The sequence below is a fragment of the Felis catus genome, chromosome F1, assembly GCF_018350175.1.
Source record: "Felis catus isolate Fca126 chromosome F1, F.catus_Fca126_mat1.0, whole genome shotgun sequence".
NCBI classification, from domain to species: domain Eukaryota; kingdom Metazoa; phylum Chordata; class Mammalia; order Carnivora; family Felidae; genus Felis; species Felis catus.
The window spans coordinates 68,898,798-68,912,230 of record NC_058384.1 but is presented as its reverse complement, the minus strand read 5'-3'; positions in this window follow the sequence as shown (position 1 = coordinate 68,912,230).

The window sequence follows — 13,433 nt, the reverse complement described above, 5'->3', positions numbered from 1 at the left end:
TCCGAGGAGCCTTGGGAGCCTTTCCTGGGAGCAGGGCTCAGAGCGCTCGTGCGCCTGTGGCAGCAAGAGCAATTGGGGAAACGAAAGGAGAGAGGCCCCCAAATGAAGCATCAGAAAAGCTCATCATCTAAAAGCTTGCGATGATGGAACTCTCGCTTCTCCTAGAACTAAAGTCCCACCCGTCAGGGCCCCGGCTGGCTCGCTCAGTCAGTGGAGCGTACAACTCTTGATCTTGGGGCTGTGAGTTCAAGCCCCACACTGTGTGTAGAGTTGACTTTATTTTTTTTTTAATTTTTTGTTTATTTATTTTTGAAAGTGGGGGCAGATAGAGAGGGAGACACAGAATCCAAAGCAGGCTCCAGGCTCTGAGCTGTGAGCACAGAGCCCGACGCGGGGCTTGAACCCATGAACTGGGGGATCATGACCTGAGCCGAAGTCGGACGCTTAACCGACTGAGCCACTCAGGTGCCCCTGTAGAGTTTACTTTAAAAAAAATAAAAAATAAACAAGGCCCCCTGTTTTGAGCTGTGGTCCTCGATGTTTCTGCTACTTTCCCTTGGATTATCTTTCCTGTTCCAACTCCTCTCCCCAACATGAGAGGTCAGGGGATGGGCCTCACCAACAACCTCAGCTAATTCCTGTTCCAAAGTATACACCTGGCCCCCACCCTCCACCAGCAAACCCAGTTCAGCGTCACCAACAGACTGAGGTGCACACTCAGGTGTAGGTGACTTCTCAAACTGACCAATAGATGAGGGATTTAGCTCACTCAGCTCACCTGTAATTCAACCCAGAAAGAGTGCAAGTTGGGGGGGGGGGGAAGGAGTCGGCAGGTGTCTCTTGGCTAACAGGGGCCATGTCCTGCAGCTGCTCCCTTTAAGACCCTTAACCCAGCCCGTTTCCAGGACGATGAGCTGAGCAGCTGTCTCCTCCACCATGAACCCCACACATTTCCCACCCGCCACGATCCGTTTCACTTGGCCTAAATCTGCATTGTCCAATATGGTGGCCACTAGCCACAGGTGTCTACTGAGTGCTTGAATGTCCCGAGTCTGAGATGTGCCGTAGGTGTAAAATACACACCAGGTTTCAAACACTTAGCACTAAAAAAACCGCATTTTTATTTTATTTTATATTACTTATACGTTGAAATAGTATTTTTTTTGATGTATTGGGTTAAAGGAACTATATAAAAATCCACTTGTTTTACTTTTGTAAATGTGGCTACTAGCAAATTTTAAATTACGTATGAGCCACGCATTGCCAACGAACAGTAGCTGGCTGGCCTAAGTCCTGTCCCCACGCCTCACTCTGCAATCCCACAAATACCAAGTGTAACATGTCAGTGGGATCTGGGAGGTGCATGCCCTTGAGCCAAGGCACTTTAGCAAAGACAGCAGGAGGAGGGAGTTCTGTTCCCAGGCTCAGAGCAGGTGAACGGGGCTGGTCTTCGTCTTCAAGCCGCAGCCTCAGTACAAAGGTGATCACTGATAGCAGAAATTGACAGCTGCAAACAGCCACGCTTTAGATCCAAAAGAGTTAAGTTTCCCACTTAGCACAATTAAAAATAAATCTCAAAAGAATTTGGTTTTCCTTTAAAAAAAAAAAACATTAAAGTAAAATGGTTTTAACTTGCGCTGTGCGCCCAGGCGCTCGGGGTTCCGGCCGCGCGGCCCCACGAAGGCAGGCCCAGCACTGGCCAGGCGGCGGCAAACCGTGGTCCCTGGGGTTGTACAACCAGCGGGCTCAGCGTGGATTTTGCATTTATGTGATTGAAGAGATTAAATATTTCATGACGTGTGAAGACTACGTGGGATCCCGGGGTCCACGGAGACGAGGCGAGCCGTCGTGACAGACCGCGAGGCCCGCACGGCTTAAGATACCTACTCCTTGGGCCCTGGCACCTGCGTCCGCCGCGGGGCTCACCTGGCAGGAGGCCCACCAAGCGGCGCTGGTTTCGGGGCACCGCTCCCGCGAAGATCGGCGCCGAGCTCCCGGCCCACGGACGCCTCCCACCACCCCGTGGCCGGAAGCTCCGCTGACGCGGCCATTTCCGGACGCCGGCCCGCAGGTTCCCCGGGAGCCTCCGGCCTCGCGGCGCATGCGCGAACGGAGCTTGCCCGGCACGTGGGAGGAAGCTTCTGAGTGGGCGGGGCGAGTCGCTCGGCGCCTTTAGACGCTGAGAGGCGCCTGCGCACCAGGGGCTGCCTGCTCTCCCGGTGAAGCTGAAAGTGTGCCTGCAGTTTGTATTTTCGGCCTCTAGGGGGCAGAAGCGGGGAGAAATTTGTTTTAGATCTAAATTGTCTTTATTAAATGCCGCATTTTAATTTTTTTTTCAACGTTTATTTATTTTTGGGACAGAGAGAGACAGAGCATGAACGGGGGAGGGGCAGAGAGAGAGGGAGACACAGAATCGGAAACAGGCTCCAGGCTCTGAGCCATCAGCCCAGAGCCCGACGCGGGGCTCGAACTCACGGACCGCGAGATCGTGACCTGGCTGAAGTCAGACGCTTAACCGACTGCGCCACCCAGGCGCCCCTAAATGCCGCATTTTAAAAAAATTTTGGCTTTAATTCCAGTTAACATACAGTGAGTGTAATATTAGTTTCAGGTGTACAATACAGTGATTCACCACTTGCGGGCATCAGTCGGTGCTCAAGACAGGCACTCCTTCCTCCCCATCACCTGTTTCCCCCATCCCCCTACTCCTCTCCCCTCTGGTAACCAGCAGTTAACTCTATGAGGGAAAAATTTTAGTTAAATTCATTAAGACATAAAAAGTTTAGTTAGGATATACCATTAAATTCACCATTTTCAAGTGTAAAGTTCGGGGGGGGGGGGGGTTACTCTAGTCATAAATTTGAGCAGCCATAGCTGATAATTTAGATAATTAAGAAAATTTTCATCACCCCCAAAAGAAATCCCATTAGCAATCTCTCTCCATTCCCCTCACCCCAATCCCTGGCAGCCACTAAACTGCTTTCTGTGTCTCTGGATTGGCCTCTTCTGGACACTCACATTAATGCACTCACACAGTATGCGGCCTTTTGCATGTGGCTTCTTTCACTTAGCATCAAGTTTTCAAGCTTCATCCATGCTGTAACATGTATTGATACTTTATTGCTTTGTTAAAAAATGTTTATTTTTAAGAGAGAGAGAGAGAGAGAGAGCTGGAGCGGGGAGGGGCAGAGAGAGGCAGAGGATCCGAAGGGGGCTCCGCGCTGACAGCAGTGAGCCCGACACGGGGCTCGAACCCAAGAACCGTGGAACGATGACCTGAGCCAAAGCCAGACGCTTAACCACCTGAGCTACGCTGGCGTCCCTCATGACTACTTTTGAAATAATAATTTATTGTGGTAAAACTCATATAACATACAATGAACCGTTTTGAAGTGAACAATTCAGTGGCATTGAGTACAGTCACAGGGTTGGGCACCACTATCCCTGCTTCCAAAACACTTCCATCATTCCAAAGTGAAAGCCTTCATCTATTCAGCGGTTTCTAAACTTCTTTTTTTTTTTTTTATTTTTTTTCAACGTTTATTTATTTTTGGGACAGAGAGAGACAGAGCATGAACGGGGGAGGGGCAGAGAGAGAGGGAGACACAGAATCGGAAACAGGCTCCAGGCTCTGAGCCATCAGCCCAGAGCCGGACGCGGGGCTCGAGCTCACGGACCGCGAGATCGTGACCTGGCCGAAGTCGGATGCTTAACCGACTGCGCCACCAGGCGCCCCTATTCAGCAGTTTCTATTACTACCTGCCCCTCAACCGTCCGCAACCACCAATCTGCATTCTGTCCCTATAGATTTATCTAGTCTGGATATTTCATTGAAATGGAATCATACAATATTTGACCTTTTGTGTACGGTGACTTTGATAGCGTAAGGTTTTTGTGGTTCATGGCCATTGTGGTAGGTATCAGTACTTAATCCTTTTTTATGGCCAATTAACATTCAATTGGATGTATAATAGGTGATGCGTATTAAGAAGGGCACTTGCGATGAGCACCAGGTGTTGTATGTGTGATGAATCACTAAATCCTACACCTGGGTGGGGGGCACCTGACTGGCTCATTCAATAAAGCATGCTACTCTTGTTCTTGGCATTGTGAGCTTGAGCCCCGAGTTAGGGGCAGAGATCACAGATAGACAGATTGATAGACTGAAAAAAATTCTACAACTTGAAACTAATATTACAGTGTACAGTTAACTAACTGAAATTTAAATAAAAACTTGGAAAGAAAAAAAAAAAAAAACCTCCCAGTTTAAAAAGGAGCACCTGGGTGGCTCAGTTAAGTGACTGACTCTTGATTTCAGCTCAGGTTATGATCTGTTGGTTCATGAGATCAAGCCCCGAGTCAGGGTCTATGCTCACTGACAGCGTGGAACCTACTTGGGATTCTCTCTCTCTCTCCCTCTCTCTCTCTCTCCCTCTCTCTCCCTCCCTCTCTCTCTCTCTCTCTCTCTCTCTCTCTGCCCCCACCCCCACTCACACTCATGCTCTCTCGCTCTCTCTGTCTCTCAAAATAAATAAACTTAAAAAATACACACACACACACACACACACAATTTGTGTATCCATTCATCAGTTGATGGAATTTAGACAGCTTCCACATTTAAGCTTTTCGAATAATACTACTATAAGCATTTGTGTACAAGTTTTTGAGCGCACTTATATTTTCAATTCTTTTGTGTGTATTTTGAATGGTATTTCTGGGTCTCATAGAAACGCTATGTTTAACTTTGTGAGGAACCCCCAAACTTTTCCACAGTAGCTGCACCATTTTACGTTCCCACCAGCAATGTACGAGCCTTCCAATTTTTCTGCATTCTCAAGAACACTTATGACTTGTCTTTTGACTGTAACAATCCTAATAAGTGTGATGTGGTATCTTATCGTGGTTTTGGTTGCACATTCCCGATGGCCAATGTCGTCGAGCGTCTTTTCACACACGTACGATTTGTATATTTTCTTTCAAGAAATGCCTCTTCAAAATCTTTCCTTATTTTATAATTGAGCTATTTATCTTTTTATTGTTAAGTTGTGATATGTTTTGGTATATGTTTTGGACTCAAGTTCCCTGTCAGATATATAGTTGCAAATATTTTCTCTCATTCCGTGGATTGTTTTTCACTTCCTTGATACTGTCCTTTAAAACACAAAGGTTTTAAACTTTGATGAAGTACAATTTATCTATTTTTTGTACGGAAATAATATTGCAAGAGTTCATTTTTCCCTAAGGACAAATAAAGTTATGTTACGTTTCATGTGGTAGTGTACTTGTTCACAGTAGCTTTGGTGTTACTCTTTAGAACTATTTTATGACGTATTGTATAATAACACACACGCTAGGAGTCCCTGCTTCCAGAGCAAGAGGGGAAACATGTGAGTATAAAATAAGTGAAGAAAAAATCTTGTAACATTACTGAAAGAGCCTAGAAGCAATGGGCAATCTGACAGCTATGAGATCTGGTGCCCAGCTCCCTGTAGAAAAGGTTGATTCCAGGCTGGAGCAGGAAATACCCAGAACAGGCTTTGGGGCATCTTGTTCTGGAAAGCAAAGATGTCAGAGCATGGGATAACAGCAAAAGAACACAGAGCTCCCACTGCCTGAAACAGGGCGATCTGAATGTCACAGAGAGGCACGAATGCACTCGAAACCTTGAATATACAAAATATTCAGAGTGACAGGCAACTGGGTGCGAGGATAAAGGGAGAGAAACACACTGGATACAACTCCTTACTCTGAAAATTGGCAACTAACTAGGCATTTGTCCCTGTGTGAATTCTATTTCCTGCGTAAATCTTCCCTGTGTGAATTGTATCACAGGGTTACCAAATTGTCATAGTTGGTGAGGGAAAGGTCTTCTTTCAAAGAATTTCCAGTTAATAAATGAGAAAGGGGGCACCGGGGTGGCTCAGTGGATTGAGCATCGCACTCTTGAATTCAGCTCAGGTCATGACACCAGGGTCTTGGGATAGAACCCCTCCCTGCCCTTCCTCCTCCTCCTCCTCCTTCTCTCTCTTCCTCCTTCCTCCTCCTTCCTCTTCCTCTTCCTCCTCCTCCTTCCCTCTCTTCCTCCTTCCTCCTCCTTCCTCTTCCTCTTTCCTCCTCCTCCTCTTCCATAAGCAAAGAGTCTGCTTAAGAACCTATCTCTCCCTCCCTGCCCCTCCCCCACTCAGGCACACACTCTCTCCCACTCTCTCTCTAAAATAAAAATAAATCAATGAGGAAGGAATGATAGAACTGGAAAATCACCATTTTGCAACTCTCAACAAAGTAACAGGGCTGTTGCTGGGAATTTACAATGGGGGGATCAGGTTGTTACCTTGTTACCTTCTGAAGCCCCTAGTCACTGATAGAATCACTAGACGTGGGACCACCAGGCATGCAAACCTCCGGAAGAGCTGCAGCATGTCACATACAGCACCGCCTGTTCACTTTTCTTCCCTAAAAGTGGAGACTGAATCTAACTGAGCTTCCAGAGTCAACATTTGTAGAAGAATATAGTCAATGACACCGAAGAAATCAAACTGAGCCAGACTATGGCTAATTCTATTGGAAAACAAACAACTCAGTGATATACGGCAGGGGGGTTGGGGACATGGCGTGCTTTCGATTAGATCCTTACAGACTTAATAACTGGGGCGCCTGACTGGCTCCGTTGGTAGAGCATGGGACTCTTGATCTCAGGATTGTGAGTTCAGCTCCACATTGGGGTAGAGTTTACTTAAAATAAAGTAAGATAAATAAAATAAAATAAAATAAAATAAAATAAAATAAAATAAAATAAAATAAAATAAAATGAAACAAAACAAAACAAAATAAAATAAAATAAAATAAAAAGAAATTATTACCTTTATTAGATATGACAGTAGGGTGCCTGCGTGACTCAGTCTGTTAAGCATCTGACTTCGGCTCAGGTCATGATCTCACGGTTCGTGAGTTCAAGCCCCGCGTCGGGCTCTGTGCTGACAGCCTGAAGCCTGGAGCCTGCTTCAGATTCTGTGTCTCCTTCTCTCTCTGCCCCTCCCCTACTCATGCTCTCTCTCTCTCTCTCTCTCTCTCTCAAAAAATAGATAAACATTAAAAAATTTTTCTTAAAATTTGAAAATGCTTCAGCAAAGCAAAAAGGCAGAGGTGAGGTGTGCTGAGCAGGGGGACAGAGCCTGCGAAGCCCCAGTAAGTGGTGAGGCCCAGGGCGATGGGAGCCCCCCGGGGAGCCACGGGAATGGCCAGGACCGGGACCTGCAGACCCTCGGAAGGAATGCCCAGCGTTGGGACATCACCCCGAGGGCACCGGGGGCCTGGCACCTTCCGGGGCCTGTAGGAAGGAGGCTTGGCTGGGGCAGCGGCCCCGAGGCCCTGGGAAGGGAGGCGGTCCGGCCTGAGGAAGTTCTAGGCTTGGGCTTTCAAGGCTGCCGGGCTCAGCTTCCGCGTTCCCCTGAACAAATGTGGACGGAGAGCTGGCCTGTGCTCCGGGCTGTGGGCAAGGTCCGTGGGCTCATGGAACTCTCCCTCGGTGGCGAAGACGCAAAAGCAAACCAGGCAGATGTGAAATGAAAGGCCATGCGTGACAATGTCAGAACACAACAGGCAGAAATCCTGTAGAGTCTTCGGGCTGCTGTAACAAATTCCCACAAAGGTCGTGGTGTGAACATCACAACTGATTGTGTAGGACGGACGTCACACACAGGTCTCCTGGGCCAAACTCAAGGTGCTGACAGGACTGCGTCCCTTCGGGAGGCTCCAGAGGAGGATCTATCCCTGGTCTTTTCCGGTTTCTAGAAGTCCCCAGGAGTCTCGGGCTCTCTGCGCCCTTCTTCAAAGCCACATCAGGTGGGGTCCTTCTGGCCTCACCTCACCCTGGCCTCCATGTCCCGCTGCCCTCTGCCAGCCTCGTCCACGCCTCAGGACGCCGGCGCTCACATGGGGCCCGCCGGCATCATCCAGGATAATCGTGTCACTTTTAGGTCAGGGATTCGTCACCGTCATTTCTTCTACAACCTGAATTCGCCCTTGCCGCGTCACCTAACGGATTCGTAGCTTCCCGGGATTAGGACGCCGATCTCTTCAGGGCCTAGTACTGTTGCGGCCACAGATGGGGAGGCTGAGAAAGCGGGGCAGGCACAGGGCCCCGGGAGGGACAGAGGTCCGGCTGAGAGGAGAGACCTGAGGGAAGGGAGAGGAGGGACGTCCCGGTGCCCTGCAGGGGCACCTGCGAGGGACCCACTCCAGGGAACTCGGCTCAGAAAAGCCCAGGGTTCAGGGCCGGGCCCTGCTACTTGTTGGGGAGGGAAGACAGGAGGGGCAGCTTGTGGGAAGCCGACCCTGAGACAGCGCTTCCCACCCCGGGGCTGGTGCAAAAGTCGCCCGGGTTGGCAGGAATGTGCGCCTACCTCCCCGGAGGGCTCGGAGGAAGGGCTCCTCAGACTCTCAAAGGGGCGTGGGGCCCATAGATGAGCTCTCGAAGCCTGAGGCCACCGTGGAGGTCACTTCACTTTATTCCATCCCCAGGTTTACACCCAGGAGAACCGAAAACGTGTCTCCACGCAAAAACTCACACGCGAATGTTCCCAGCAGCATTATTACACAGCAGCCAAACCGTGGAGCCAGCCGGTGACCCCCCGGCGCCCCCGCGGCTGGATGAGCAGGCTGGAGTGGGCCCATCCTTGGCCGGACGCAGCCAGAAAAAGGAATGCAGCACTGGCGCGCAGTGCTCCGTACACGAACCGTGAAAACGCCGAGCTGAGCAAAAGCAGCCCGACGCACGGGACCGGGCTGCATGACTGCTTGCGAGAAGGTTCCAGAATAAGCAAAACCAGAAGGTAGACGAGCGGCTGCCTGGGGCCAGCGGTGCCGATGGGGAGTGACTGTTAATGGGTATGATTCTCTGGCGGGTGATGAGAATACTCCACGCAGATGGCGGTGGTGCTCTGACAACCGCAAGGCCACTGAGCGGCACGGCTGGGACAGGTGAGCCGCGCGGCGGGAACCGTCTCTCAGTCACCGAATCTTAAAAAGGAGAAGGGGAGGGGCGCCCGGGCGGCTCGGTCAGTGGAACTGTGACTCTTGATCTCAGGGTTGTGAGTTCCAGCCCCACGTTGGGCGTGGAGATTACTTGCTAGACAGACAGGAGAAGGGGAAGGAGGAGAGGAAGAAATGGCTGCTTGGCTTTTGAAGTCTGTGGATGCGGGGCTTGTGCAGGACAGGGGACCAGCCTACGGCCGCGCCAGGCGCCAGAGGAGGAGGGACACGGTGAGGGGAAGGGGCCCAGGGTCGGCCGGAGCTTCTGGGGCTGAGTTCTGCCCCGACCTGATTCCCCCGCCCCACTTCTTCTCCTCATCCTCTCTCACAGAGACTCCCCCCTCCTTCTGCCACCCTCCCGGAAGCTCTGCTTTTTGGGGGGAGGCTGCAGTTTAGGGGAGGGACGTGCTGCAGAAACAGCCCCTTTCTGGGTCCTTTGGCAGAAGGGTGGCCCCAGTTTTTGCATGGTTTAGATGGTCAGCTGGGCAAAGAGAGGGTCTGACCTCTCTTTTCTCTTTAGGGCGGGGCAGTGGAGCCTGGCCTCAATCCATTGTTCCAACAAGAACAGAGAGAACAGCTTTGGAAAGTGACACGGTGACCAGAGAGGACAGGGGGTGTGACCACAGTAATGGGATGAGCCCCCTCCCCCATGCTGGACCCTGGCTCAACCTGGGACAGCACTCTGCTGGGAGGGTGGGGCCTTGAACCCCTCGCCAGAACCCCAAATCAGACTCCTAAACACCCCTGTTTGGGCACTGGGTCCCCAGAGATGGCTTAGTGGGGCAGAGGCCCCAACTTCCTGGAACTTGAGGATCATTCACTGAAGCTGGGGAGGGAGAAAGGGAGTGGGCCTAACAGACGGGGAGAGGATTCTGGAGGCCGGGGAAAGGGGCAGACTTGACCCCCCAACTTTGCCCTTCTGTCACTGGCCCCCTCTCCTCTCCTTTCCCTGCCCCAATTGTCTCGGTGTCTAGGTCCTGGCCCTGGGAGGAGGGGACGTTGCGGATGGGAGAGGGGAGGGGGCTCAGGCTGGAAGAACAGAGACCCAGCTCCGGGGCAGATCTAGCAAGGACAGCAGCCTCCGGCCTGTTTCCCCGACCTCCGGCTCCCTAGATCCCCCCAGATCCCAGGCTTCCAAAGCAAGGCCAGAGCCCCCACAGCATGCCCTCCAGGATGGGGGGGGGATGCCCACAAGCCAGGGGGGCCCCCAGGCTGAAGACAGAAGACCAGGGCTGCCTGGGGAGTACCAGAGGCTGAGGGTCCGGGCCATCGAGGACTCGGGTCCTTCAACTGCTCCTGCTGCTCCAAGGCTGGGAAAGGGGGTGAGGGTGGTGCAAGAGGACTGAGGGGCAAAGGACAGCAGGGGTCAGTGCAGGGGGCAGGCTGTATGGACAGCTGTGTGCAGGCAGGGCCTCTGGGGAACAGGGACTTAAGCTCCAGTCCTGGGGCTACTGGAGGAAGGGGAGCTGGGGTCGTGCAGGCCAGTGGTTAGGAGCGGCTCTTAGAGGGGCTTGGAGAGTCAGGGACCAAGAGATTCCCCACTGCACAGGTCTCTGAGGGTACGAGGCTGGCTGAACCCTGGGTCTGCCTGCCTCTCCACCCCCATGTGCTTGGCAGGTCCTCACCCGGCCTCGTGGGCCGAGTTACATTTGCAGGCGTGTAGGGTCAGGGGATCTATGCATGTGGGTTCACGGCTCTGCTCATGTTCTGAGCCCCTGACTGTTGCTCTGTGCCTGTGTGTTTGTGACTGTCTGTAGGGACATCTATCAATGTGACCTGCGTTCGTGCCCTCTGTGGGAGTATGCGTCTGGGACGGAACCTGTGTCTAGAACACGGAGTGGTCTGTGAGGTTGGGGTCTTTAGTCCAAGTGTGTGTGTCTGTGAGTGTGTGTGAGTGTGTGTTTCTCCCTGTTTGGGGGCCAGGGTCGGGGCAGTGGGAGGGGAAGGGGGCAGAGAGCCGGGAGTCCTGGGAAGCTGACTCTGTGGGCAGAAGGGGAGAAGGGGAGGCGGGGGCAGGGGGAGCACAATATCCCCGCCGGGGCCCCTGACCTCAGCACGGCGCCCGCCCCAGCCCCTCTCCGTTGCCGGGACCATCAATCACAGTGGCCCGCCAGGCCTGGGCCTCGATGACAGCCGCACAGCAGGTGGCCCGGCCCTGCTCCCCACCCCCCCTTTGCTGCCCCAAGGCCCCCAACATAAAGTCCTGCCTCCTCTCCCTTCCCCCAGGCCAGAGGCGGTGGGCCCGGGAGGCCACCATGTCCAGGCCTCTCCCACTGTCCCCACAGGCCACTCGGCAGGCTCGGAGCGGGGGGACGTGGTGGCCGTGTGGGAGCACCGCCGCTGCCCTGCCGGGTGGAGGGGGAGCCACCCGTGCCCATGTTGGGGCAGCGGGACCGGCCGGTCCCGGCCAGTGACGGCAGTGCCTCCCTGATGCCAGGACGGCTCCCTGCATCTGGTCGACCTGACCTCACGTGGGCCCCCTCCCCCCCCCCTTCCCGAGTCCACCAGCACCACCTCGGGGCCGGGAACCGCTCTGGGTGCCGGTGAGCCGGCAGGCCCCGTCCGGCTGGCAAGGAGGTGACTGGGCTCCTGCTGGGGGCAGGAGATGAGAGGGCACGGGGGCACCCACGGGGCTAATGTAGCTGTCACACAGCGTGCACAGTGCCTTTCAGGGGCCACAGAGATGTTCTCTTCTAAATTTCCTTAAAGCCAGAAGACAACAATGAATATAATACTGAATATATGAAAATGGATTGTATTTGTCTTTATACCAATGCAATTGTCAAATACAATTTACAATTTACGGGAGCGCCTGGGGGACTCAGTCAGTTAAGCATCTGACTCTTGATGAGGAAACGATCTCAGGATTTCATGAGTTTGAGCCCCGAGCCCGGAGTCAGGCTCTGCACTGACAGTGTGGAGCCTGCTTGGGACTCTCTCTCTCTCTCTCTCTCTCTCTCTCTGCCCCTCCCCTGCTTGTGCTCACTCTCTCTCAAAATAAATAAAACATTATACACATAGTATTTTTTAACGTTTATTTTTGGGAGACAGAAAGTGAGCAGGGGAGGGGCGGAGACCAAGGAAGAGCCAGAATGCAATGCAGGCTCCAGTCTCTGAGCTGTCAGCACAGAGCCTGACACGGGGCTTGAATCCACGAACCTTGAGATCATGACCGGAGCCAAAGTCAGACGCTCAACCGACAGCCACCCAGACAGACGCCCCTGTATGTATAGTTTGAGTAATTTTCTGCCCAATGTGGGGCTTGAACTCACGACCGAATGCGAGAGTCGCGAGAGGCACCTCCTGAGCCGGCCGGTGTCCCCTACAAAATCCAATCTTAAACGATTTTTATGCAGGACGGCAAAGCGCCGGCTCACGCACAGACAGGACACGGCCTCCGGAGAGTCGCCGGGCTGGGGGCTGAGGCGGCCCGGCGCCCCAGGTCTGTCCCGCTCCCACGAGCACCCGGGATCCCGGAGGCGGAGCGCGGGGGTGGGGGTGGGGGTGTGCGCCTGATGCAGGGCGTCCCAGAGCCCTCCTGGGAGCACAGCTCCCGGGGCGGCCCTGCCCTCGGCCACCCTCAGGGTCACACCGCTGCCGGCGGCGGCCTCCACGTGACCGGCGCGGGCACCCGCCCCCACCGCCGGGGTGCGCAGCCGACACCCGGCGGTCAGCGCGGGCGCCGAGGGGTGTGTGGGAGCTGGGGCAGGGGTGCTCGGGGCTTCGGCAGTGAGAGCGCGGCAGAGGGAGTCCGGGTCGGGGCGCGGCGGCCCCCGCAGCACAGGGGCGAGCACGCGGTGCGCGGAGGCGGGTCCCACCTGCCGGCCGCAGGCGACGTGATGGAGGAAGGGCCCGCGTGACAAGCGGTGGGGGCCCGATGCAGGGGACCGCGGGACCCCTGGCGGGTCTGGGGGGCAGAGTCCGCGTGGGCCTCGGCGGGACTCGGTCCGTGCGTGTGCGTGCGGGGTGCGCACGCCTCCTCGTCCTCGGGGAGCAGAAGGGCGCGGCTCGGTGCCTGTGCGGGGCCCGGGGGCCCGGGGGAAGGGGCGGGGGGGGCCGCAGAGCCCGCGAGGAGCCGGAGGCCGGGGCGCGCGGGGTCCACTAGGGGGCCCCCGAGTGCAGCCAACAGGGGCCCGGGGCGGCGCGTGGCGCCTTTGTGTCCGCGTCCCGACCCTTCGCCGAGGGAGGCGCCGACGAGAGGGCAGGGGAGCTGGGTCCCTGGTCCGGAGCCGAATGGGAAGCGGCGAGCAAAGGGCGGGGGTCAGGAGCTCCCCCGGGGCCAGAAGGAGGCCCGGGTGGGGTTCCCGTTTCCTGCTGGCCAAGCGTCCGGGGCGGGAGGGCAGAGCCGTCGCCGCGCTTCCAGGCTTGGGTGCGGAAGCCGAGCGCTTCCAGGAGGAGGAGGA